The sequence below is a fragment of the Leptonychotes weddellii genome, chromosome 5, assembly GCF_054177405.1.
Source record: "Leptonychotes weddellii isolate Sample4059 chromosome 5, ASM5417740v2, whole genome shotgun sequence".
Classification (NCBI taxonomy): Eukaryota; Metazoa; Chordata; class Mammalia; order Carnivora; family Phocidae; genus Leptonychotes; species Leptonychotes weddellii.
Window position 1 is genome coordinate 2,478,854 of NC_138373.1, and position 26,581 is coordinate 2,505,434.

The 26,581-nt window shown below is 37.9% G+C and overlaps 1 protein-coding gene across 1 annotated transcript in view; it reads left to right on the forward strand.

The window, feature by feature from the left end:
- SDK1 (sidekick cell adhesion molecule 1) overlaps window positions 1-26,581 on the forward strand; it is an 821,758-nt gene that overhangs the window by 217,522 nt on the left and 577,655 nt on the right. The window lies entirely within an intron of this gene.

A 26,581-nucleotide genomic window follows, 5' to 3' on the forward strand; every position in this document is an offset into this window, starting at 1 on the left:
CTGGGATCATGACCAGAGCCGAAGGCAGACGCTTAACGACTGAGCCACCCAGGCGCCCTGGAGATAGCACTTTTTGTAACTCTGTTTTAACTTTAACCCATTGCATTCATTTAAAAAGGTTAATATGGGGGCACCTGGTTGGCTCAGTCGTTAAGCGTCTGCCTTCGGCTCAGGACATGATCCCAGGGTCCTGGGATCAAGCCCCACATCGGACTCCCTGCTCAGTGGGAAGCCTGCTTCTCCTTCTCCCACTCTCCCTGCTTGTGTTCCCTCTCTTGCTTTGTCTCTCTCTTTCAAATAAATAAAAATCTTTTTTAAAAAAAAAAAGGTTAATAGGATTGCTATTTTTTTGAATTTGTGAATATATTCTTTTGTCCTAATATTTGGTAATTTTTGTGAACATTCCTCATGTGTTTGATAAGAATGTATATTATACTCTGCCTTTCTTAACTGTCTTATCCTCTGTCAACTTGTTTTTATCTTACATGCGTATTAAAACTATTGTATTAAGTGCATAAAGGTTATATTTGTATTGCAAATGTTGTATGAGCTATAGTTTTAGGGTCTACAGTTTTTCTTATAAAGGGCCAGATAATAAATATTTTAGGTTTTGTGAGCCAGATGTTATCCGTCACAACTACTCACCTCTGCTGTTGTGTGTGAAAGCGGCCTTAGACAGCAGGGGGATTGTGGCTGTGTTCCGGGAAAACTGTAGGAACATGTGGCGGGCCAGGATGGGCCTGCTGCTCTCAGTTTACCGACCCCTGCTCTAGCGTAAGGATTATGAGAATCTGAAGTTTAGATATTATCTATATGTAATATCGTATTTGTCAATCTTTCGGTAGTAATTTGTTGAAAATTCTCACAACATTACCCCTTGTTTTTTGTATTTCTTGTATTTTCTCTCTTGAATCAGTTGGAAAGTCCTTACTTTTCTAAAACATCAGTTTTATTATTATTATTAATGTGTGTATTCTCAACAAGGACAATATTATGAAAATTGGTTTGGGTTCCAGAGGAGGCCAAAAAACCAAACCCAAACAAAACAGACAGCTTAGAAATTACAACGCCTGTGACCCTCCAAAGCTGAGTCCTACCCAATGAAATTTTTTTCCTTAGCATTTAATTTCAAGGGCAGGATATTGATTAGGACAGTCCCCTCAGGGGCACGGTAATGAGAAAACGGTTAAGTATTCAGATTTTGTACTGTTTCTTGAATGTAATGTCCTTTAAAAGTTTTGTAGTCTCTGTTTCTGAGGTTACACATTTTGCTTACTCCTACTGTTGCATATTGTGTTTTCTCTAATTGTTCTTCATCAGACAAGCTGAAAGTGTGTCTTCCCTGCCCTCTTAAAAGACACTCAGCTCTCTCAGCTCTTTTCCAGATTCATCTATTTTTATCTTTTCTCTTTCTCTGTTCTGTTTATTGCTGTTTGCTTTCTGATATCTTTAAATGATTAATTTGTTAACTACTTCCCATCTCCTCGATTTTATGTTCTTCTGATTATAAATCTTGCTTTATTTCTTTTTTCTTTTCCTATCTTTTCTGTCTTTTCTGGAGTGTAACATTCTTACTATCATTATTTTCTAAAGATTTCGCAATTGCTTCTCCAGCTGCTTTGACAAGTGATTTCATTTTTGACGAGAATTAAAATTTTTTTCCCTTATTTGGCAATTTTGTCACGAATTTCAGTTTTTATTACATTATCTTCAGGGAATCCGATCTCGATAATTTGTTCTTTTGAATTGAGGATTAGTTTATGGCATAATATATCATCATGTTATATGATCGTGAGATGATTTTTGAAGCCCATTACAGTGGTCATGAGTTAAGATGCTTTCAGCTATAGGTAGTGGAAAAACAGCTGAAAATGGCTTAAGCAGAAAGGAAATTTATTATCTACAAAACAAGAAGCCTTGAAGGAGAGTAATTCTAGGGATTGTTAACTATGGGGGCCTTCGTAACATCATCAAAAACCTATGTTTCACCAATGTTTTCCATTCTCACCTTCTTAGCCTGCCAGCTTGGACTTGGGCTCTTACATAGGCTCTCTTCAAGGTTCCAGTGGCTCGCATAGAAAATGACCAGAGGTTAACAAGAGTAAATGTTCCCATTTAAGGGCCTTGTGTGTGTGTGAGGCCTTCTCAGGAGCTTCCTGTAGATCCAACAAGCCCTTTCAGTCCCTGGGACTGTGTCACAGGCCCACTACTAAACCAGTCATTGTGAAGGAGACCACTGTGGGTAGCAAGTGTACTAACCATTTGCCTTAGGGTAGGTTGGGGCTGGCATATTTGATAGTAGCCTTTCCTGAAGAACACAGGCCTTGGGCAGAGTGATCAAAATCAAGATTCTGAGAGTAAGTTAAAGCCGGGGTGCAGCAGAGAGTGCAGGGATGGTGTTTGAGCAGGAAGCCAGTATTATTGTCCACACAGTGGAATACTTTATCAGCTAGGACGTCAAATAATCTACACACTTAATTTGGAATATTTATTTCTTCAGGTGTAACTTAAGCATAATTTTGGCTATAAATAATTGAGTTTGTCATGAAAAACTTGATATGATATTTGTCTTTAATATATAGTTGCTGCCCCACTGAAAATTGATTATAAAATTCTCTATTACTATTAGTAAATTAGATATATATTTTTGCCATTTTCTTTATAATTCAGAATCTTAGGATTTTGGGAAGACATTGTGTGTGTGTGTTTCACTGTTCATCCAGTATTGAATACTAGATTTCCAGAAACTAATTATTAGTAATAATGAAAGGTGCGTATCTTGAGATACATTGAGGTGCAACTCAAGATGGGATTAGCTACCTAGTTTGTTTTTATTAAAATTTTTTTTCCCTGCGTATTTGTAATCCAGGGAAAGTTTCTAATGTGAAAAGTAAAGTAGATTTATTTTAAGGCAACATATAAAAGATTGGTCTAACAGCATTGTGTGAAGACAGATAAGATCGTCCTATTAAAATTTGGTCACAAAGTATATATGGTAATGCAGCAGGATTCATGCCAACTAATTCCTAGTTCAAGTTTGTTGTAAAGTCCTGAATTAATGGGAATTGTAGTGTCACTAAGTGAGTCCTGTCATGAAGAAATGATATTACCAGTGACATAAAATAGTCAGAGTCCAATACATTTGGGTAGCTAATTCTCAGGATGAACTTTTTTTACCTGCCTTGTGCTTCCTGGTGGTTTCTTTTCTTTTTTGTTGCGAGAATACACAGAAATGATATATTGTCACTTGCTTTCAAGCTGGAATTATTTCTCTTGATATTTAGACATAGGTACCAATTAAATGAAAAGAGGTCTGTCTTAAGTAAAATTATTACTACTCGTATAGTCTATCTTGTAACTCTTTAATCTTGTAACTGCTAGGTTTCTTACTTTGCGTTCAGGTAATTTAATATGAATGATGGATTATTAAATTCTTTTCATAGAAAATAGGCATATTTTAAGTTAATAGTCCTTATCATTGATACCAATTAGCAGAAGAGAAATGAATTCCCAGGATTTGTATTTCCTAACAGCTCTTTCAGGATTGTTTTGTTACTCTCGGGGAAAGGGTATGAAATGTGGCCTAGGGATCACATCTGGCATAGAACAAATTTATTCATTAATTCAACAAATATTGAGCTCCTGTGATTGTCCGCCATTCTTTTGTTCTGTACATCATTTTAAAGATTGCCATCACTTTTCTTCTGATACTTCTTTAGAAACCTTATTTTGTGTTAAGCATTTACCATATGGAATGCCTTGGCTTCCACCACCTCCAAGTCACTATCGGGAATGGAATTCAGTGTGAACACATGAACTACAGGGCCAGATGCTTGGCTGCTTGACATGGTTCGTGAGTGGAAAACATTGCCTGAGCCCACACCCCTGACTCGGGAGGCCTGTCAGCCCTGCACCCCCTTTCTCACAGGATGTCGCAGGGAGTCCCAGTCCCACGTGTGGGCAGGGAGCTTCCTTTAGGCCTTGATGAAGCGTGTTCCCTGTCATCTCTTAAGGCATTTCTTCTAGAAGAGGATAGTCTGTTCTCCCTGTCCAGCACTCCCACAGGCAAATTTGCTTCTGTTTGGCATTCATTCCTGTGCAGCGTTTATCCTGGGGCCCAAATTGCAGTGGTAAAATAGCCGCCATCAACAGACTGCTCCCTTTCCCCACACCTTTGCTCTAACCCTCATGTAACCCCACTTTATAGATTACAGGACAAAAAGGACAAAGATCTTGTTTGGATTACCTGGTGGAAGTCTGAGCATTTGTTGGGGGTATGAAGTCTTAAGTGAGCAGGATGTCCAAGCCTGCCTGGTTGTTAAGGGGCTCGCTTTGGCTTCCATTCAGATGTCTCCCATGTTGACAACATAGAGTGAATCCACAGCTAGAGAGGTCAGTGTATCTTCTGAGCGTGGTGTCTCCGTAGGGAGGACTGCAAACAGATCCCTGTTTGGTGACTGGGAAGACTAGAATTTCTGAGGAGTTGTCTGAAGCTTAGCGTGGCGGGTCCCTCTGGGCGTTGGAATCACCTGAGGAACTTTTAAAGCTACCGATACTCAGACGGCCTCCCCCAGCCAGTTACATCAGAGCCTGTGGAGGTGCAACCCAGGTGTCAGTATTTTGTAAAGTTCCCAAACAATTTCAGTATGCAAACCAAGGGTAAGAACCACTGGTTGAGAGCTTTGAACAATGCAGTTGTTGCTGTTTTATGGTAGATGTCATAGAAATATGTTGTTGAATTGCCTATAAAATGAATTAAAGATTAAAGCATTTCTTTTTCCCCCATTCATAAACCCTGTGATAGCATTCTTAACTTTTATAGAATTACCTAATTTTGCCTGATGAGATTTACTTAGAAAAAGAAATAAACATGTAGCTCTATCTCTCCTGAAGTCTTTTTGCTGCTACTAATTAAGGCAGTACACACATTCTTAGCTGAGGTAGAACTTTGGATATTGTCTCTTTGCTCCACTGAATGTAACATGAGTGTTATGGCTTTTTGAATGAATCAGGGCAATAAATCCAGCATTGTTTGCAAGCCAGATGCTTTTTCTCATATGCCAACAATTATGTAATCAAAGTCTAAAGTAGCCATTTAAAGATTCCTTGCTCTTGAACAGAATTTAAGAATTAGTAGTAATTAGCATAGATAAAAGTATCTTATTGACCACCATTTAGTTGATGCAGTGAATACAGGTGCTCTTAGGAAACAGGCATTTAAAATCCTCTGTCCTTATGGAACACACTACCTTTTATTCAGTTTACATTGACTTCCTGTTGCTTTCTGGGTACAATGCAAGATGTTCATTTCATTTGCAAAGCCAGATGTGATTTGGGCATTTGGCAGGATAAAACTTAAATTTCCTCAAATGCATGCCTTTTAGGGACTTAAAACATGAGAAAAACAATAATAACCACATATTTAAATCCTGAGCATTTCCAAAAGTCTTTTTTGTTCATCTCAAACTTTTCCTCTGCTGCAGTTGTTTGTTGTGTCTGGAGGCAGATTTGTGAGTTAAAGGGTAATGTCTCTAATTAAAAAGCTGGTGGCTGACAGATGTGTCTGTGAAATTGGTGTGACCTTACCAAAGGCGTGTGTGGACAGTTCTTCATCAGCGCTCCTCTTCCTCCTTAACACGGTGGACTTGATCCGGGATCGCACAGTTCACATTTAACAAGTGCCCTGTTGCTTTCTGGTTGACTGATGTTTTGTTTGTTACATAACTTCTTGACATCCTATTAAGACTGTAATTATAAAACAAAGTCCCAACTCATTGACAATAATGGCAGAAAGATGCAGCTGTTAACCTGCTCTTCTTGATTGAACACAGAACTTAGTTTGGTCGTTAGTTGACTAATGATTAAAATTTTTATACTTAAAGATGAGCTGAGAAAATCCTGGGAATTTGATACTTAAATTAATATGTAGTTTATGCATGTACTGTATTCTAAGATATTTTAATGTGTCTGTCTACTTTTCATCTATTTATCCATCCTTGCCATTACTTGAGCGCTAAAACTCTTGAGTTTTTTTTTTTTTCGTTTTTTTTTTAAAGATTTTATTTATTTATTTGAAAGAGAGAATGAGAGAGAGAGAGCAGGAGAGGGGGGAGGGTCAGAGGGAGAAGCAGACTCCCCGCCGAGCAGGGAGCCCGATGCGGGACTCGATCCAGGGACTCCAGGATCATGACCTGAGCCGAAGGCAGTCGCTTAACCAACTGAGCCACCCAGGCGCCCAAAACTCTTGAGTTTTTAATCTTCAAGACTAGGGCTCAGTCCATTGAGTTATTTCATTAATCAGATTTTAATGATGCTTATGGATTTTGTTTTCAAAAAAGAATGAGAAGTATTACTTTTTGTGTAGTGTGCTGTTCTTACTACAGAGTATTGTTTTCTTTATTTCTAATTTAAATGTATTTACAAGGAAGTGCCCACACTGATAAAAGTCATAATTAAGCAAGAAATTTGATTTTCTTGGGCTATTCCTTTATTTAGCCAACTAAAGAAAGGAGAATTATGGAAGGAATTTTATGAATCCTATCTTCATGAGGCAGGGCTTTTGCAATGCTAAGGCTTTTCAGTTTCAATTTCTCTCTCCCAAGGTTAAAAGAATCATTCTTGTGTTAGATCATGAGTACTGCGTTTGATCATCCTTTCTCACTTATGACATAGCCTCTGTGACTTAAGGAACATTGGATTTGCTATAGTAGATCATTCTGAATTTGTCTCTACATGGAATGCCCAGACTGAATTGGCACCGAAGTTCCATTACAAATCCTTCATCCAGCCTTCCAGTTTGAATTGGAAATATCAATTCAAGCAGCTCACAAGTCATCAAATGTTTCAACAGGTTGTTATAGCCAGAGCAGGCAAAAGCATAAGTTCTGGTATAGACTGTTCATTGGAAGAGTCCAGTTTTGCATTATATTTAGGTGAGTTTTGAAAAATTAGTTTTTTGTTTTTTTTTTTAAGATTTTATTTATTTGACACAGAGAGACACAGTGAGAGAGAGAACACAAGCAGGGGGTGTGAGAAAGGGAGAAGCAGGCTTCCCGCAGAGCAGGGAGCCCGATGTGGGGCTTGATCCCAGGACTCTGGGATCATGACCCGAGCTGAAGGCAGACGCTTAACGATTGAGCCACCCAGGCACCCCGAAAAATTAGATTTTTTAGTAAACTTTCACCCAGTTTATTTAGAAGTCATATATGTTCCAAGAACCTAAGAGAAAGAAAACAAATACCTCCTCCTCCACGTAACATTTAAAATAGCTATTTAAAGTCCCTTTTTTTACATAGGGAAGACTTAATGCTTTTTAACCTTGGAGTAGTGTTTTTTTCTTCATAGATGATTTTAATGAGTTTTGTTATATGTTATTCTATTACAGTCAAGATTAAAGATAGGAATTTGGAGGGGGGTGATGAGTAGTACTAGATGGAGCAGTGAGAAATGAGAGGCGCATCATACCTGGAAGAGAAGAAGGGTTTATACTAGTCAGGGGACATTTAGGGTGGTGGTAAAGAGCTCTCAGTCAGTAATAACTTCTGAGGGTATCATAACATTATGTTATTTTAAGAAAACTAGTGTTAGAAATTACAAATACTTGAAAAAGTGTTATGTTTTATAAACTCCATCAAAGAAATCAGGGACTATATTGGGAAAAGTCACCAAAGTCATTAAAACTTTAATCCAATTTTTAAAATGATAAGAGCAAGCATTTGTAAAGTGCATCTGTTTGAATCACCTCATTCTCTGATTATGCTGCATAATTCAGAGATTACTACATGTACTTTATTTGGTAAACATTGTGTGCAAGAAGTGGTATGGGGACTTCTCCACTTCTTGGTCCCCTGGTTTCATGTCTGTCTGTCTGTCTGTCTGTAGCCTGACTTTGAGTTCTAAGCCATTATCTTTTATGGGCTAATGTTTAGCACTGTCCTTCTCTCCTCTAGGACCTGAAACCTACTGTGAGACACATTTATGGGAAAAGAGAGAATAATACTAGTACATTTGGGGAAACATCCCAAGGGCCAGTGGGACAGGAACACTTATCATCTTAAGAGGAAAACTTGGGGACCGATCCAGGAGTTGGGAATAGTTTTGGGAATAGTTTATTCCCTTTTGGACTGTATAAATTTTAGTCTTCTCTGTTAAGTGTAGGAACGAACTTACTCTTAGTGGTGAGGCAGCCTCACTAACTGTGGTGCTGTGAGTGAGAGCCATACTGCCTGTTAGAAGTTGGACTGATGCCCACGGATCTCATCTTCTACCTACTCATAAATGATTACCTTTCAATGAAGAACTTACTCTGCTGTCTATATTTGAGAGCTCTTTTGATGGGAAAAAGGAGCTTTCCCAGATTTTAAATTTGTAGGAAAGGCATTTAAAAACCTTTTGTCGGGACGCCTGGGTGGCTCAGTCGGTTAAGCGTCTGCCTTCAGCTCAGGTCATGATCCCAGGGTCCTGGGATCGAGTCCCGCATCGGGCTCCCTGCTCCGCGGGGAGTCTGCTTCTCCCTCTGCCTCTGCCTCTCTCTATCTCTCATGAATAAATAAATAAAATCTTTAAAAAAAAAAAAATAAAAACCTTCTGTCTTTCTAAAGTGCTCCTATTCCAGGGCATTCCCTGTCTTGGTTAACGAGGGTTGTCACTCTCCGTCTCTCAAGCTTGAAGCTTTAGCACAGTCTCTGTGCTTTTCTTAGTACCCACAGCCTGCTGAAGATACTATATTATGATTCAAAACTGTTCTCTCAATGAGACCTCCCTCTTGTTTATGGTTGCCTTAGTTCAAGCCTACAGCTGGAACATGTAACAGTTCTTACTAGTGGCTTCTCTGTGTTTGGGCTCTCCACAAGGTAGACAAGATTATCCTCCTTAAAAGCAATGGTGGTGGGGGCGCCTGGGTGGCTCAGTTGGTTAAGCGACTGCCTTCGGCTCAGGTCATGATCCTGGAGTCCCTGGATCGAGTCCCGCATCGGGCTCCCTGCTCAGCAAGGAACCTGCTTCTCCCTCTGACCCTCCCCCCTCTCATGTGCTCTCTCTCTCGTTCTCTCTGTCTCAAATAAATAAATTAATTAAAAAAAAAAAAAGCAATGGTGGTGATGTCATGCTTCCCACAAGATCTCCATTGACTTTGGCTGCATCACTGGTCAGCTTGGCTTCTCCCCTGTCCTGCTCCACACGCCCCACTCTGTGCCTTTGCACATGCTGTTCTCAGAGCTTGGAGGCTCTTAAAATGTGGAAGCCAGGGAGACGATACGCCAACTCTCTCCCGAGTTCACATCTTATTCTGTCATAGATCTGTGTACCTACATTTCTCAAAATTTCAATTCATAAATTCCAAAGAAAATGTGTATATAATTAGAACATATTTATCATATGGTCTGTCGCTTTAAAATCAAATAGGGTCTTAATCGTAAAGTAACATTACTGATAAACCTTTTTCGAGGTAGAGAGATGATAGAACATAGTGGTTAAGAGCTTGGACTCTGGGAAGCACATGGCTTGGTCTTGAACTCCTGCTTTCCATTGAGTCAGTAGCTGCGTGAGGAACCTCTCTGCCAGCCGTGCCCCTTATCACTAAATTGGCCATAACATGGGACCTGTCTCATAGGATTGCCGCAGGAGTGAAGAAGTTAGCATATCTGAACCTTTGAGGATAGCGTATGCCGATGTGCTCTGTGTGTTAGCTGTTTGTTACTGCCATTGCTTTCATCAGTTCTGGCCCCCAAGTTGTGTGTATACGATTATATATGATGTTACATACCATATATATTTTAAAGTTTCTATAGCTTGTCAGGGTATCAAGCTCTGTCTTAACATTTTGTCATCAGCATTATAGAAGGAGTTGATCTGTACCTACTCTATCTTCTTTTGCTTCCTATTTGTAAAATACAGGGAAGATCATATTTTGCATTAGCAAATGAGTTGTTTGGAACATTCGTATGGCGAAGGTGAAAATTTAAAACTGAGGATTCAGGTCAAGTGTAATGCATTGTCTTATGCTTAATAAATTTCAGAATAATGAATTTTCACATGTTGAATTTCCCTGTTTTATGAAGAATGTCTACATTCTGAATATTTTGCTTCTCAATTCAGTTTCATTTGTTATATTGTGAAAGCATAAAGAATGGGCCATTGGTTAATTCATTTAGTGTAGTGAAGGTATACAAATTCAAGCTAAATTTGGCTAATTTCTTCTACAGGCTGGAAGATAAAACTCCTTTTACCTCCCACAGTTAGGTTAGTAGTGCATGACCAGACTCCTCTTTAGAGGTCACCTGACTTAATTGTGGCTGTGAAGCAGCCAAACCATCTGAGTCCCCACATTCCTGTTTCTACCCCTGTGCATTATCAGCACAGAATGATTAAATAATTATTGTTGGTGATGTCATTTTTCCACATGAAAAATGTTCACAACAAATACAAGAGTTAAAATCCTTCTAGATAGGAATGTTTATTAATGGACAAGACCGGGCTTATTGCTGAGTCTTGATTTGAATCTATAGCTTAGCTAAGAAGAGAGACTCCCAAAAATGCTCCAGCAAGGATGTTAACCCTACATGGGCATGATGGCTACTCCTGTCTTTTTTTGATTATTTTGCCCCAAACCTAGGATTCCACACTGCTTAAATTGTGAAATAGGAAAGTACGCAAGGGGCCTGGTGCCTCTGTGGGAGTAAATACAGTATTTATGGGGAATGTCCAGTTACCTGCTCTTTTTTATGTTTTATTTTTTATTTTTTATTTTTTGATAGATGATGTTTATCACTCTTGTAGCTCTCTGCTGCAGACATCATTGCACCTTTATTATGAACGCGCTGTGGCTTCCCAGTCACTGCTGTTCCAGAGCGAGTCTCTGAAGCAGCAGGAGTGAGATGGTTTTGCAAATTACAGTATTATACCACATATGATCTGTCTCAACCTGTAGCACACATATCCTCACAGAAATAACATTTAATTACGGCACTGTCCTTCCTGATATCAGACATTGTATGGCGCCTGTTAAGATTATATTGTTTGTAGTAAGATGGGGTAAAAAGTGGCTTAAAGATGAAGGAATAAAATCACATACCTTGATAAACCCCTTAGATGCCATTTAGGCTGGGGAGTGCTTCGATTTTGTTTCCTCTCTTTACTCCCACAATAAAAATGCAAACAATAATTTGACAGACACACACTGTCAGACACTGTAACCCCATCTAATCCCCTCACTGCACATCTTAATCCCTGATGGACTTCTCTCAGATATATGGGCTGTGAGCTTAGGGAGTTTTCTGGATGTGACACTTTTCGCAGAGTCTTCCAGTGACGGATGCAGTGACCTTATCATACAGACAGCTCTATCCAGTTTGACAGTCCGGCCATCTGGCTTATATCGATCATAATTGATTTAAAGAAACCAGCCCTCAAAAGTTGGTCATTTAAAACCCTAAGGCTAACTTGGCCTACATTTAATTTGAAGTTTTAAACCTTTATTCTTGAAACTTGTTTTGAATTGATCTGTAAAATTAATCCTAGTTTCTTGTCTGTGTGAGGTTTTGGGGTAAAAAAAAAAACTCATGGCTTGCCTTCAAAATGTCAACTTTTATGAGGACTATTTTATACTCTAATGACCATATACAAATGTGTACTCATAGTTTGAACTTAAGTCTCTTGTTAGAATTTGCAGGAGTTGAAAACATAGGTGTACTGGAGCGCCTGGGTGGCTCAGTCGTTAAGCGTCTGCCTTCTGCTCAGGTCATGGTCCCAGGGTCTTGGGATCGAGCTGCGCGTTGGGCTCCCTGCTCCGTGGGAAGCCTGCTTCTCCCTCTCCCACTCCCCCTGCTTGTGTTCCCTCTTTTGCTGTGTCTCTCTCTGTCAAATAAATAAAATCTAAAAAAAAAAAAAAAAGGAAACTTAGGTGTACTGACTATTAGTCCTGGCCTCCTTATTTTCCAGCTTTCTAGATTTGAGCGCATTACTCCACCTCTCAGAGTCTCTAGACTCTTACCGGGTGATGATAGTAGGTGTTTCATCGCATGGCTGTGAGAATTAAGTGAAGTGGTATACATCAAGTGCTTAACGTGCTGCCTAGCACATTGTGTGGAGAAATACTGATTTTACTACTGGCTACTGTTACTGATTACCAACTGCTGCTGATACTGCTTGCCCTCTTGAATCTTCCTCTCATGGCTCCCTAACACCTGCTCTCACCTTGTTCTCCAGTTTCACTGACACAGCGGCTCTCTTTTACCTGCTGCTTCATTTATCCGCCTGTTCAGTGTTGGAATCGCTTGGAGTATGACGAGTGGGCTTTATCTTACTTGACTTTATGTTCTCTGAGGATGATCTCATGCACAGCCAGGATTTCCACGCTCACTTGTTTGCTGATGGCTTCTGTATGGTTATCTCCAACCCAGATCTCTCTTCTGGGCTTCTGAAGGCGCTTCTCCTGCTACATGGCAGATTAGGGGACCCAGTGCCAGACGGGCAGGTAAAGATCAGTTGGGAAATGAATACCGTTGATTCGGAGCCAGCTTTTATTGGTTAATTGATAAGAATATGTGGAAATTTAATTAAAATGTAGGTGTTTTATACTTTCTGTTTTTTAAAACTTGATATTGGCATGTCACACTGTAATACAAATACATTTTGGTCAAGTGTTCCCTTTCTGCAACTCCTGGTTAAAATGATGCCTCTAGAATTATTTGTTTTGGAAAATCTAGTTTTCTGAATTGCTGAGATTGTACCCAGCTCAGCACTAAATGGTTTCTTTAAGATGGACATCTTTCCAGATTTATTTTATGCTCTGATTTAATTTGATGATCAACAGTGATATATACAGTACTAACTTGCATGGTGCCTTGTTAGGCTACCTGCTCTTTTTTTACATTTTATGTTTTATTTTTTGATAGATGATGCTTATCACCCTTGTAGCTCTCTGCTGCAGACATCACTGCACCTTTATTATGAGACTACTGTGGCTTTCCAGTCATTTTAATAAGGTACTAACTTGTTTTGTTAAAATGGGGTTTATTAAGCAATCATTTCTTAATGCCTTAGCCATTTTTTTTTTGCTATTTTTTTTTTTTAATTGTGAGGTGTATACTACATGAGGACGAGTGTATAAAATGTGCGTTATGGTTTAAAGAACAATATTGAAGGAACAACTAAGTACCCAGCTTCCAGATTAAGAAAACAGTATCATTTTCTTAGAAGCCCCCCATGTGCTCCTCCTCTGTTGTTTCCTTCTCCCTCGGCCTCAGGGATAAGCCCATAATGTTTCCTTGCTCTTCCTTACAGGTTAACCACCACATTGTTATTTTGCATAAAATAATTTGTTGTTTTGAAAAATTGAGTGACTTAGATATAAACCTAGCTGTGTAAGAGAAGGGCAGTGTTGTCACTGTAGTCTCCCTAATTAGAGACTGAACTGAACCTCTGGGTCATGGCTGGGCTTCGTTATCCCTGGGAGTTTACAAAGCCCCTTCTGGGGATGGTGGGCAAGGTCACGAACAAGTCCTGGGAAGCTTAGGGCTTACTGTAGTCAGAACAGGGCTGTTGTGTGGATCATGTGTTAGATGCCTGGCAGAAATATGGAAAGGGGATGAACGCTTCTCTGTTTTCTGTTTCAGCATTCCCCGCACCAACCCCAGCTGTCCAAAGTAGACCACAGTAGCCATTGCAGGGTAAAAGGAATGTCCTCAGTGGATAAAGGCATCAAAGTGGGATTGGGAGTTGGTGTTGGGGGGCAGTAGAGACTATCAGCTTGTGGTTAGGACTAGCCAAGTACATATAAGAGTCTGGGTCAGGCTCACCTGAGCATTTTGTGTTCAGGTGAAAAGATGGTTTAAAGCAGAGTTGTTGAGGGGGTGTGGTTTGTGGTAACAGTCCACACATGTCTATCTCTTGAGTCACATTGCTGAAATTTGGATCACTTCCCTCTTTAATTGTATAGCTCTCATCCTGGGATCAGTCTTCATTGTGTTTTGAGGATGGCATTTGCTTCTTACCTCTGTTGGATCTCATGCTTCCTGTATCCCACATTTCCCTCTTTCTTAGATTACTTTTTTGTTTTGGTGGAGCACCACCTCCAGTATCTTTTGAGTGAAGTCTGCATGGGAGATGCATTTTTTGAGATCTTATATATAAAAATTTCTTATTCTACCCTCAGTTTTAGAATGATAGGTTGGAGAATTCTTGGTTGAAAATCACTTTCGTCAGTAATTTGAAGGTACCATGCCGTTGTCTTGCTTCCAGTATTGTTAAGAAGTTAAAAAGCCATTCTGCTTCCTACTTCTTTGATGTGATCTTGTAGTTTTTCTTTGCTCTTTGTGAGAATTTCTCTTTTCCCCATTGTTTTGAAGTTTCACAATGATACGCCTAGGTGGAGATCAATTTTCTTCCATTGTGCTGGGTGCTCAGTGGGTCCTTTTTAACCGAGAAACTGATTTCTTTCAGTTCTGAGTTTTCCAGAATAATTTATGATATTGTCCCCTTCATTTTTTCTGTCTGTCCTTTCTGGGATTCCTCTCATTTGGAGGTTGTACCTCCTGGACTGGCCCTCTATTCCTTTTCTTTTCTTTTGCATTTCTTTGACGTTTTTGCTCTACTTTCTAGGAGACTTCTTTAACTTCATCCTCCAACTCTTTGTTTTTTTATTATCATTTTGTTAATTTTTAAGAGTTATTTTTTCCTTCTTTTCCTTTTCATAGCACCCTGTTCTTGTTTTAATAGATGCAATATTTTTACCATATCTCTGAAAATTGTAATGAGGTTTTTTTTTTTTTTAATTTCCTTCTCTTTTTATATAGTCTTTGTTTTCCCTGTGCTGCTTTTATTTGCCTTATGATTGTTTTGATTTCTAACTTCTCTGTTGAAGTCTTTCTGTAGATGACCATTAATCTTACATATGTGCTTACAGTACAAGCCAGCAGGCTAAGGTAAAATGTTGGCTGAAAGTGCTGAGCCTGTGGGTGGTACATGTTAACTTGGAGTGTCACTGAGGGGTGATCTGCTTGAGCTCTTTTTTGGGTCACCTTTCATGGTTAGTATCTTTAGAGAACTCCTCCTGGATTGATGAGATTTCCTAGAGAAGATTTCTTCAATTCCTTACTTGACTTTTAGTTGTTGCTTTTCTTCCTTTTCCTCTTCTCTCATTTTCTGTCCAGTTTGCTCTGGGCTAGAGAATTGGGGAAAAATCTTGATTAGGATTGTTTGAAATGAGAACAGTTAGATTCTGAGTAACAGCCTAAGGGACTGGACTGTGCATAAAAATGCTTTAAATGTGTGGATTTTTTGGCATCTGTTTCGGTGACCCAGAAACATGTTTTTATTTATTTTGTATTCTTGGGTGTATTTTGGAAACCTGATGTATTCATGTAACAGAATTCTAAATAGATGAAGTATTAATGCAGATTGTTCTGGAGCAATTTTTTTTCATAGCCATTTCAGTTGATCCAGTACGTGTACTTATCTAGTTGATTATAAAATGATTTATTCATTAATTTGTTCTCTAATCTTACCAGTTATTGAAGGAAAAATACTGATCCATAATGATCATAATCTTCCTTTTATTTTTTTTGAAGTAGAGCAGTTGTTTTAATTTCTTACCATTATTGTAGGAAATCCACAAGCTCTCAAAAGCAATGGGAGACTGAGAAATATTTCTTACTTTTGATGTTTTCCAAGGTTCATATCATGAGTTCCTGTTGATTTACAGACATCCTGAAATTTAAAGTATTCTGCAGCCGTTTTAGCTTCTTCTTATTCTTGCTTGTTGTTTTGACTTCCCTTATCAGAGGTGTTTCTTTTATAACTTTTTTATTACAGTTGAAATTCTAGTGATAGACAAACCTTTAACAAAAATTCCATTTATCCATAAGCTCGCTGTCATTTGGTTATTCTGATTAAACATATGAATGTTATAATTAGGGTTTATTTAGTCACTGCCATTAAAACAAACCTATGAGGTGAAAATTCAGTGTACACAAGGATCATTAATTGAGGATTGCTTCTTCAGAGAGTTTAAACATTAATTGTTTTAATTAAAATTTTTTACAAAATGTTTTCATAAGATGATTTATTTTTAATAGCACTTCTGACACAGTTAAAACATGATCACATATACAAAGTGTGGATTGACGTACACTTTTATAACTACATATTTTATGTAAGCAAACCACTTCTGTTTCTTAACAAATGAAAGGGACTTTTGTTAGAATCAGCTCCAGCTTCTGATTTTCTGAATGACCTTGAGGACATTGTTTACTTGTTCTATATAACACACTTTTCCTGGCTATAGAACTAAGATGAAGATGTTAATCCTGATCCTACCAAATCATTGCAGTATTGTAGGGATTAATGAACTCATGTTTGTAAAATATTTTGTTCTTCGTAAAATTGGAATTACCTAAATAGATGATATTATCATTAATATTATGTATTATGTTCAGCACAGTGGACTCGATAGTAATGCCATTGTATCACCTAATGTTTTAGATGTCTTTTAATTAAAATTACATGGAGATACTGGTATGCTTTCTGCAATCTTGTCTTTCCCTGCAAATAGTAAGTGAATATTAACATGAAACATTTAAATCATACATATTCACAAGGTTCTTAAGAATTTATCAGCTCCAGGGCGCCTGGGTGGCTCTAGTCAGTTAAGCATCTATCTGCCTTCGGCTCAGGTCATGATCCCAGAGTCCTGGGATTGAGTCCTGCATTGGACTCCATGCTCCACAGGGAGCCTGCTTCTCCCTCTGCCTCTCTCTCTCTCTCTCTTTCTCCCCCTCCCTGTCTCTCATGAATAAATAAAATCTTATTAAAAAAAGAATTTATCAGCTCCAGGGAAAAAGAGGGAGTAAAAAAATATTCATTAAGACTCAGGAACTCCAGCAATCATATTTGGAAGAATTGGGTTATCTGTTTTATGGTATTCATAATATTTCATAATATTCATTTTCAGCCAGTGATGATTGAGTCTTGTCAAACATAGTATACAGCAGAGAACAATCTACGAGTGAAATTGAGGAAAAACAACTACATTTACAATAGCATTGAAAAGAGTGAAATCAGGGGTGCCTGGGAGCTCAGTTGATTAAACGGCTGCCTTCGGCTCAGGTCATGATTTCCAGGTCCTGGGATTGAACCCCATATTGGGCTTCCTGCTCAGCAGGGAGTCTGCTTCTCTCTCTCTCTCTCTCTGCCCCTCCCCATCACTCATTCTCTCTCTCTCTCAAATGAATAAATAAAATCTTTAAAAAAAAAATGAAATCTTGAGAATAAAAATGAAGTGCAAAACTGGTACATTGAAAATTACAAAACATTGTTAAAAGAAATCAAAGAAGATCTAAATAAACAAAAGACAAGAAATGTTTATAGATTGGAAGACTTAATATTATTAGATGACATTATTCCCCAAATTGATCTTAAACCAATTCGTATAAAAATCCCCACTGAATCTTTGCATTGATGTTGCTGCAGAATTCAACCAGCTGATCCTAAAATCACATAGAAATACAAGGGATCCAGAATAACCAAACAATATTGCAAAAGAAAATCAAAGCTGGAGGATTCATACTTCTCACTTTGAACACTCCAGAGCTATAGTTATCAAGACAGTATGGTACTGGCATGAAGGAAGGTGTCTAGATCAAGGGAATAGAATTCAAAGTCTAGAAATAAGCCCTTACAGTTATACTCATTGGATTTTGAACCAAAGTGCCAGGACAATTAAATTGAGAAAAAACTAGTGTTTGTAGCCAGTTGTGCTGGGACAACTGGATATGCATGTGAAGAGAATGTCTGGGCCCTACCTCACACTTGCACAGAATTTAAAGTTTTTTTTATAGCTAAACCTGTAAAATTCTTGGAAGGAAACATAGGAGTCAATTTTGAGACCTTGGGTTAGATAATAGTTCCTTAGATAGTATGCTTTTGAGACCTTGGATTAGAAAATAGTTTCTTAGGTATTATGCTAAAAGCACAGTTTATTCAGTCACTGAGTATTTATTGAGTACTTTTTATATGCCTTGCATAATAGTATAAATAAATATAAAAAAGGCAAAGTTTCAAGTGGTGATACACTAGATTTTTGGGGGATTTTTTTAAAATATGATAAGTCTCTTTGGCTATTAGAGTAATTTTCCTTAAAATATACAGATTGTATATACTTGAAAATAAGTAGAAATTTTCCTTTTTTCTTAACTTCCTATGCATTGTTTTTAAGTATAACCTGTTCTCTCTCTTTTGCTTTACTAACTAAACCTTTTTGATTTTTACTGATTGCTCTAGGGTTTACAATACACATATTTATTGTCTGTCTTTAAATAATAATCTCTTCCTTCATGTGAAAGATAAGACACTAAAGGAGTATACTTTCATTTCCCCTTCTTGCCTTTTGTGCTGTTATCATCTCTTATCTTGATTATATGTTACAAGCGTTACAGCAGTTTGTGTTTTTGCTTTAACTCTCCATTTTTCTTTTAAAGAAATTAAAAAATGTGAAAAAAATTGATTTTTGTTCATCCATGTTTACCACTTAGGATGCTTTTTATTCCTTTCTGTAGGTATAGGTTTGCATCTTGTAACATTGTCCTTTTGCCTGAAGACCCTTTTTAAATTTTTCTGGCAGCTCAGGTCTTTTGAAAACAAATTCTTTAAGCATTTCTTTGTTTGCAAACCAGTTTTGGTTCTATTTTTAAATGACATTTTCAGTGGATATAGAATTCCAATGTGACGGTTTTATTTTTTCCTGTAAGAAAAGAAGTACTTCCATTGTCTTCTGACTTGTATGGTTGCTGGTGAAAAGTCAATAATAACTCTTATCTATTCCCTGTGTATAATTTATCTTGTTTTTCCCTTCTGGCTGCTTGTAAGCATTTCTGTTTGTCACTTGTCTTTAAGGAATTTCATTATGATGTGACTTGGTGTGTTGTCTTGGCTTTATTGTTTGGGGTTTATCAGCCTTTGGGATATATGGGCTTATATTTTTAACTAATTTGCTAAAATTTAAGTGTTATATTTTCATATCATTCTCCTTCTTCCAGAGCTCCAATGACATGTATAGTATATTTGATTTCTCTGTTTACCCAGATTATTTCTTTCAGGCTTGTTTCTCTCCATGCTTCAGTGTGTTCACTTTCTATTGCCCTGTCTTCAATCTCACTGATCTTTTCTTCTCCTGTGTTTATGTACTTGTAAGCACATCCAGTGACTTTTTTATTTCACTTCATTTTTCAACTCTAGATGTTTTCCCCCTATATTTTCATCTATATTCATTATGTTTCTTGTTTTTCTTTAAGTCCTCAAATATATTTATGCGTTCATTTAAAGTTCTTGTCTATTAATTCCATCATCTGTCATTGCTGCATCTGTTTATATTGTCTGATTTTTCTCCTGATTAAGAGTTGCATTTTCTTTAAAAAAAAGTAGGTCTTTTTATTCTGGCAGCAAGTTACATTACATGTCTATAACCTTTATTTTGTCAAGTTTGTCTTTTGTGTCCTGTTGGTGGGCAAACTTTACTTGTTTACTTGGGTGAGTCTTTACTATGGCATTTGTTTAGCTTAATTATTTTATTTTATTTTTTAAGTAGGCTTCATGCCCAGCGTAGAGCCCAGCTTGGGGCTTGAACTCATGATCCTGAGATCAAGACCTGAGCTGAGATCAAGAGTCAGATGCTTAACTGACTGAGCCACCCAAGTGCACCTGTTTACCTTAACTCTAATGCACGGTCTTTGGGTCTCTGGTGAGTGCCCCAGGTGTTGAAGGAGGTTCCTTTGGGGCTCTGATATCTTCTAGCTGGGCACACTCCAGTCACCCTTCTTGGTTTTTGCCTTGTTTCTTGGAATCTCACCCTATACATATATGGCTTTGTATTCAGACAGAGAGTCAAGGAGACTCATTTGTAGATTTCTGGACTTTTCCATAGAACTCCTCCTTTTTAATATTCTGCCCCATCAACTCCTCTCATCCCTGTGTTCTCAGCAGAGCTGATCTGTCTCCAAGTCACTTCCCCTAGACTGCACCCTTCTCTTCTCTTACCATGAGACTCTCCACTTGATGTCACAAGGCAGGCTTACACAGGACAGGTATTCTCTGCCATTGGCCCTGTGTAGGATTTCTGTAAGAAAAGGAAAAAAGCACAGAGAGCCCTGGAATACACATAGAAAATGAGCGTTTAGAGGCTAAATTTTAGAGAAAAGAATGAGTTAGATCAGTGGTTCTCAACTCAGGCTACATGTGAGGATCAGGACCTCTGGCGGGAGTGGGCCCATAGTTTTCAAAGCTCCCCATGTGACTTTGAAGTACAGCTGTGGCTGAGAAGAACTGCTGCTGTAGAGCTGACCAGGGGCTCAGTTACAGTCTTGTTCCCCTAGGTTCTCTTAAGAGACAGCCGGTGCTTGGACCTGTTTTGTTGTTTTTTTTTAGCGGCAGCTTAGTTCACCTTTGCAAACCACTTTGTGCTGCTAGTCACCAGGGGAAGGGAAGAGCAGGGCACAAAGTGATGAGAAAGCCAGTGTCTCTCAGGCGGTTTGAGATTTCATAGGGAAGCAGTGCTGAATACTCAAATTGTAACTGATACGCTCAAAAAATTCTGTTGTCAGAAGAGGTGTCACTGATAATATCTTGGCTGCTCAAAGTTCAAAGTTTTCCCTTTGCTGGCACGGCAGTGTTTGATTATGTCATGTGACAGTATTTCAGTTGGCTGTGGATACTCAGATTTTTGTTTTTATTTTTTTCCTTTAAAGATTTATTTATTTACTTTAGAGAGAGAGAGTAGATGCGAGAGGGAAGAGGGGCAGAGAGAGAGGGAGAAAGAGAATCCCAAGCCGAATCAATGCTGAGCACAGAGCCCAACATGGGGCTAGATCCCTTGACCCCAAGATCATAACCCGACCTGAAACCAAGTCGGACGCTTAACCAGCTGAGCCATCCAGGCACCCCTCAGATTTGGCTTCTAAGAAGGAAGACATGGCAGATGGAGGATTACATGAAGAATTGAAGGATAATGAGAGGCTAGCTTTGGGGAAGGAATGTCTTTATTTTTCTTTTCCAACATTCTTTTCAGGTATTCTGGTGCATGTTTTTCTCCACCATGAGGATAGTTTTCTGATATATGACGATAATCACTTTTAGCAGTACACACATTAAGTGTCACTGGTGTTAAAAGGGAGATGTGTAACATACTACATTTATTTTTAGGCACATTTCCCATGCATGGTAAGCATTGTGCACCATGGTAACTGTACCACTTTTTTCACTTATTTAGTACACATTTATTTAGCATGTACTATGTTCCAGTTAAATTCTAGATGCTTGGGAGACATCAGTGAACCAAATGGGCAAAAACTCCTACCCTTTTTGAGCTTTTACTTAGTAGCAGCATTCAGAGGGGACAAAGACTAAATAGTAAACATAACAAAGATATTACACAGTATGGCATAAGGCAAGGAATGCTGTGAGGAAAGAAAAGAGCAGGGGATAAGTGATGGGGTGAGTGGCCTGGAGTTTTCAGGGTAGTGGTTGAGGAGTGCATCATGAGGATGGTGATATTGAGCAAAGACTTGAGAGGAGTGAGGGTGTGTGCAATGCAGTTTCTCAGGGAAGTGTTCTGGTGAGTGCAAATGTTGGCAGAGCAATGTTCAGCAGGTTCCCAGGAGTACCTGGCAGTCTATGGGCTGCAGACAACTGTGAAGAAAACTCAGCTGGAGAGATAACAGGGGCTTGGCCATCAGTGCCTGTGTAAGGATTTTGGTTTTACTTTGCATCAGATAGGAAGCCATCAAACCAAGAAGTAATGGGACTAACAGGAAAGGGCCACGGTGGCTGCTGTGTTTAGGAATCCATGCTGAGGCTGAAAGCTGGGGCCCAGGGCCAGGGCTAGTGCAGTAATCCAGGCAGAAGAGGGGGTGGGGCCAGGACGACAGGGACGTCTCTCAGGGTAGAGCCCACTGGCTTCTGTGATGGACTCCTGATCTGAAAAGAGGAGTAGAGAGTGACTCCACGCTGCACTCATTTCTACCGAAGTCCACCATAGGCAGCATCTGTTAATTTAATACAGTGATTGCAAATTTTATTTCTTTCGCTTTTTGGGCATTTATAACATAATTTACTATATTCTGAAAATCATACTATATTTAGATTATTCTTCTCATTTGCAGAGTGGTAATATCTTTACCTATTTATATGTTCAAGATTTCACATTTGATTTCAGGGATAAAGATTTTAAATAAAAATGTAGTTCAAAAGTAATTTCAGTTCCTCGGACTTAAATTATTTAAAATTCAGTAAGTAGATTATTTGGGTCATTTTACTTCGCTTAGTGCTTTACATTAAAATTTTCCTGTTTAATGATCACTTAACTAATAAGTAAAATTTGCTAATCAAATTGTCAGACTTTGTTAAATGGCTTGTTGAAATGTTTATTTAACAGTTATTCCTGACTTTTTAACATGGTGGAATGCCTTCTAATCCAGTTTTTTCCTGGTAATTGTGATACGTGGCAGTAGTTAACAATTATTTTTGAAAATTCTTTATTATAAAAATGAGCTCTTTGTAGACAATTAGTGAAACATAAGAAGTTTAAAGAAGCAAAAAACAGAAAAAAAAATCAGCCATAATTTTACCCTCCCAAGACAACTACTCTTAATGGTATTATTTCCTTTCAGTCTTTATTTCCATGCTTATTTGTATGAATAGTTGACATTTGGGGTAAATAAAATTTTGTTATCTCCCCCACCCCAACCCCCCACTTAAGATCACAGTAAAAGCTTTTCTTCTTGCTTTGTTAGAAATGCATCCTGTCATCCTAAGAGCTGAGTGATGTAATGAGATTTAATGTTTACCTATTAGAAATTTTGGTTATCTTCACCTCTAAAAAATTATTTATAGCATTGTATTAAAATAATGGTGCATAAAAATCTTCCTGGTATTTTGGATTATTTTCTTAGAGTACATTCCCAGAAGTTAAGTGACTTGTTTGGAGAGTAGAAACATTTTGATGGTCTTTATACATATTATGGTGTTGCTTTCCAATAATTATTCTAATAAAAATAATAGTAGTTAACATGACTGAGTTCTTAGTTGTGCCAGGCACTGCTCTTAGTGCTTTTGATGTTTCATCTTGCTAAATCTTCCCAACAGCCCTATATGGTGGGGCATGTGCTTTATTCCTGCTTTACTGCTAGAAAAACTGAGACCAGAAGAATGATAAAGGCAGACCCAGGATTCGCGTGGTCTGTCTCCTTCTGCATCTACTCAGCTGTGTTGCTTTGCAGGGCATGCAAGCACCCTATCAGTTCAATCCTAGGTAGCTACTATTGTAAAGTTCTCATTTAAAAATCTCATAATTTTACTAAGACATGGATTCTTGTTTGGGTTTACTTGTCTTTGAATATTAATGAAAAGTTATTTAAGTACGTACATATTAGCCCTTTGTATTTCTTATTTTGGGCATTGTCTTTTCATGTTCTGAAATTGTTACTAACTTGCTGTGAACTCTTTATACATTAAGGAAATTAGCTATATTGTGTCAATTTTTTTTTAAAGGAAACTTTTTTTTTTTCTTTAAGATTTTATTTATTTATTTGACAGAGACACAGAGGGAACAGAAGCAGGGGGAGTGGGAGAGGGAGAAGCAGGCTCCCCACTGAGCAGGGAGCCAGATGCGGGGCTCGATCCCCGGACCCTGGGATCATGACCTGAGCCGAAGGCCGACGCCCAACCATCTGAGCCACCCAGGCGCCCCTATATTGTGTCAAATTTGTTACAGATATTTTGTCTAGGTTTCTGGTTTGCTTTTTATTGTAAGCTGGCTTTGATTGCAGATTTTGAGTTTGGTAGAAAATATGGTCAAAGTAGATTAATTTGTTTCCTTTATGATTTCTTCTGTTGCTTTGAAATGTAGAAACATCATCCAGAAAGTTGATATTTATATCTGCACCTTCCCTTAATTATGAGATTTTTGTTTGGAATTGTGTTAAACTTATAAATCAATTTGGGAATAACTGACATTTAAAAAAATAGTCTTTCCCATACACAGCAAATCTCTTTATTCCAATCTTTGTCACTTTTAGTGTCTCTTAATGAAGACTTAAAGAGTCATGTGGCTAAAAGAGTTATGGCAAACAATATAAAGAAAATATTAGTATTTTAGAAATGAAAAGGAAGAAGCAGGACAAGAGAGGTTATCTGTTTCAGAGGAAATGTCTACAGACTCACTGATGGAGTTTGTATGTTTTTACTCTAATTTCCAAGAACAATATTTTTTTTTCTGTGAGAGATTTCTAATAGACATTTCTGCATCTCATAAATTGAATATGGTGCATAATTTTCTGTTGTGTCTTGGGTTTGTTTTTATGTGTTTATGTATTCTGTTACTGAAACAAGGGAAAATATGTAGTTAAAACTTACAAATATATTTGTTGGAAATTTACATACCCATCAGAGTAGCTTTAGTTTCCCTTGCCTAAGAAATGCACGTGGCTTAAACAAGGGAGAGGTTTATTTCTCAAATTTTGAGAGGTAGGTGGTCCAGGGCTGATGTGGTGAGTCCATCATCACTCGGACTCAGTTTCCATGGGACTCACTGCTTTACCTTCCACAGTGTGCCTCTTAAGTGGTTCTAGGTGGGTGCTGTTGTTCAGCTCTCGTGTGTCTCTGCACACAGGAGGGAGGGGAGCCGAGGGACATAGGACAAATAACATATGCTCAGCTTTGTTTGAAGGTTTCTGAAAGTTGCTTCGCAGTACTGAACACTGCATCTTGTTGGCCAGAACTGTAGGCCCATGGGACAAGATAAAATATCTTGTGCCCAGCTGAAAATCAGGAGTTGTATTACTAAAGAGAAATGGGAGAATGGATACTGAACTAGTTAATTAGCTATCTCTGCTCTACCTCATTTTTATTTATTTAAGTTTTTATCTGTCTCTGTCTCTCTCTCTCTAGCATTTATTTTATGTATAATTAAAGGAAAGGCAACATTTCTAATATTAATTAGAAAAATAATTCCTTATGCTATTTCACCCCTGAGTGCAAAGTTTTTATGATGAGACATTATTGGGCTTGGAAGGTACCTTTGGCACTGTTTAACCTTGACGTCACCCAGTGTATTCTGTAGGCAGAGGGGGTGGGTGAGAGAAGGGAGAGGCTGAACTTGTTTGGGAGGAGACCAGACCTGGAGGTGCAGTGACTTCTCATTCTGCTCTGTTGTGAAAGTGAGCATGTCTTGGACTGAGAGTTGTCTCTTACCCTCTTGGGACTATCCTGAGAAATAGTCCCATAGGAGGAAAGACTTGTATTTTAGGAAAAGAACATTCTTTATTGTGTCTAAATTGATTTTATAAAGAGAGGTATCTCTGGCAAGATTCTTGAGGGCAAATATTGCATCCTTATGAATTGCTTGGCACAGATCCATGTACATAAGGCCCTTAATAATGTTTCTAAGGGCAGCGATATGATAATGGCAGGACTGAAACTATATTTAACTCATAGTTTCAACTCTACTTGTAACTTCATGAATGATTACATTTAAAAATACGTACTGTGTAGTTAAATCCTAGGTAATTTATGCTCAGAATTGTGTTTTTGATAAAATTGTGTCCTCTATAACATAGAATGTATTGTTAAAATGCTCAGATTTTTCTTGACTTCCAAGACCTAGAACTGAAACAACAGGTAACTTTCTTGTTTTCATATTTGAGTGTTATTTCAGATTGTGTAAGGGTTTAGCCAAAGAAAAACATTGATGTAAATTTTGCTTTGTACGTTTTGCACTGTTTTTCAACTCACTTGACTTTATAAATCTCTTGATTTTCCAATTACAAGTTATAGTTGGCCCTAAAACAATATGGGTTTGAACTGCTGGGTCCACTTATATGTGAGTTTTTTTTGATAGAATACAGTACTATAAATGTATTTTCTCTTCGTCTTTATGGTTTTCTTAAAAACACTTTTTTTCTCTAGCTTTATTGTGGGAATACAGTATGTAATACATATACAAAATATGTGTTAACCAACTGTTTATGTTATCGGTAAGGCTTCTGGTCAAGTTTTGGGGGAGTCAGATGGTATACTTGGATTTTTTACTATGTGGGGATTGACAGCCCAACCCCTGCATTGTTCAAGGATCGACTGTACTTGAAATTACAAATGCATCAGTATTATAGTCTCAGAGATGTAAATCACCTTATTTTGATCAATTTTTGAAAATTGAAACAAAGCTAATGAAAAATAGTCTTCACCATGTATGAGGTTTAGCTGAAATTTTTCATTTTTGATCTTTAAAAATGTTCATGTAGTATAATTTGAAGGGCTTTCTGCACATGTAATTATTTCATTATTAATTGTTATTTTATACTTAGATGAGAACTAAAGTATTAAGTCTTTAATGCAAAAACTTGAAAAAGTGCAAGAAAATTTTAGAACTCCTTTGTTCTTTTAACTCGAAGATATTTTCTTGTTTTGGTCCACTTTCAAAATAGGCACACACATTTATTTATATACCTATATAATGTATATTATATAATATTATGCAGGTTGTACATATGTATTTTTTACGTATTATGTAATATGTAATATATGCATACTGCATATA